General features: G+C 33.9%; 1 pseudogene; it reads left to right on the top strand.

Annotated features, from left to right (window-relative positions):
* The first annotated feature begins 693 nt into the window (after positions 1–693).
* LOC120181110 lies at positions 694–1,808 on the top strand (annotated as a pseudogene).
* The last annotated feature ends 496 nt before the right edge of the window (positions 1,809–2,304 follow it).

Raw genomic sequence — 2,304 nt, 5'->3', positions numbered from 1 at the left:
ATTTATAAAAAAAGTTGGTATAAAATTGAATGGTTGAGATTTAAAGAGTCAATTCTTAATTAATGGGTAGAATTGTTTTCACATGGATTGTGTTTTCTTGCAAGCACATGTGAGTGAACGGATGAGATTGAAAGATTCTTTTCGTTTTCAATGGTTGTAATCCAATTCACATGGATTATGAATGAACGGCTGAGATTGAAAGATTCCTTTCTTTATCAATGGTTGTATTCCAATTCACATGGATTGTAAATGAACGGATGAGATCGAAAGATTTCTTTATTTATCAATGGTTGTAATCCAATTCACATGGATTGTGAATGAACGGCTGAGATCGAAAGATTCCTTTCTTTATCAATGGTTGTAATACAATTAACATGGATTGTGAATGAATGGCTGAGATTGAAAGATTCATTTCTTTATCAATGGTTGTAATCTAATTCACATGGATTGTGTTTTCTAAAAGCACATGCATCGTGTTTATAAATACCAACATATGCTCTAACCATTTCATCACTTCCAAACTCATTTTCTTATTATCATAATTGTCTCTCAGTTAAAAAAATGAATTATGATTCTTCTTCTTCTTCTTCTTCTCCTTCAAAATCACCCAATAATAGGTTAAAATCCATAATAGATGAGTGCGATGGAGAGCATCAAATAATTGTTGATCACATAGAAAGTGGTCGTTGTCTTATGCTAGGTGAAGGACTACGCACTAGACGTACTCATGAGGGCTCAGTTCTAGGCCAAAGAAGAATCTTTCATGATCGAGAAGTAGAAGCAGCCAACCTCTTCAACGACTATTTTTCAGAAAATCCAACATACAATGAAGAACAATTTCGTTGACGTTATCGAATGTCGTGGAATTTATTCTTGCGCATTGTTACTGCTATCAAAGAACATCATCTTTATTTTCTGCAGCGAAGGGATGCAGTTGGGAAAGTGGGCTTGTCTATTTTACAAAAAATAACAGTTGCATTTCGTATACTAGCATATGCAACTCCGGCAGATGCAACTGACGAGTACATCAAAATTGGAGAGTCTACAACAATTGAATGTGTCAAGAGATTTTGCCGTGCTGTTCGAGAGGTATTTGGAGAACAATATTTAAGATCACTCACTGCTGATGATGTTGCTAGATTACTTTATATTTGTCAGCAACGTGGTTTTCCAGGAATGTTAGGAAGTCTCGATTGCATGCACTGAAGATGAAATAATTGTCTAACAGCTTGGACGAGACAATATGCTGGCCGAAGTGGATCTCCAACAATTATTCTTGAAGCTGTAGCTGATCATGATTTTTGGATATGACATGCATATTTTGGGATGCCAGGGGCCAACAATGATATTAATGTGTTGGAGACGTCTAACCTTTTCTCTAACCTTGCTAGAGGTATTGCTCCTCCTGCACATTATGTTATTTGTGGAAAAGAGTACAATATGGGGTATTATCTAGCTGATGGTATATACCCCAAATGGGTGACTCTTGGAAAACTATCCATGAGCCAATTGGTCCCAAAAAGAAATATTTTGCGACAAAACAAGAAGCATGTCGAAAAGATGTCAAACGTGCATTTGGAGTTTTTCAAAGTTGATTTGCAATTGTGGTAAATCCAACACGTTTTTGGAGCAAAAATGATTTGAAAGATATTATGACTGTTTGCATAATAATGCATAATATGATAATCGAGGATGAACGAGATCTTAATTCTCCAATTGTAGAAGAAAGAGATGCACTGCCTTCGAATGTCGAATTTATTGAAGATGAGGAGACTTAATTTCAAGAATTCCTTACCCGATTTAGATAAATCAAAGATGCAAATGCTCATTTTGCTCTACGAAATGCACTAATTGAGCATTTGTGGAATGAATATTCTAATTCAGAGAATTAAAATATATAATTATGTAACTTATGTTTTTTCCCATTATTATTATGAATTGTAATTTTCTTATTTATTTGTATTTTCGTAATGTTATTTATGAATGTTTTATTTATGATTTTTATCTTGATATTTATTAGAAATGTATATGTTTTATTTTATATTTGCAAAATCAATATTATAATATTTAAATATTATGAATAAAGTAGAGTTGGTGGTAATGTAGAGATAATGTTGGAGATGAATTATTGTTTCATCTTTAGAGTAGAGATCGAGATGCTGTAGAGTAGAGATGAGGGCTGGAGATGGCCTTAGGAGTCTATTTGTTTCTTGGTTCTGGTTTTATTGGATTTAAAAAGGATGAAAGAGGACTTTGGGAAGTTTAGCTACATCTATGGTTGCCAGACCACCATGATGGTTTCCA

Source organism: Hibiscus syriacus, unplaced genomic scaffold, assembly GCF_006381635.1.
Source record: "Hibiscus syriacus cultivar Baekdansim isolate YM2019G1 unplaced genomic scaffold, ASM638163v2 tig00112508_pilon, whole genome shotgun sequence".
In the NCBI taxonomy this organism is placed as follows: Eukaryota; Viridiplantae; Streptophyta; class Magnoliopsida; order Malvales; family Malvaceae; genus Hibiscus; species Hibiscus syriacus.
The sequence above is the reverse complement of the archived record's forward strand: the minus strand, read 5'-3'. Positions and strand labels throughout refer to the sequence as shown.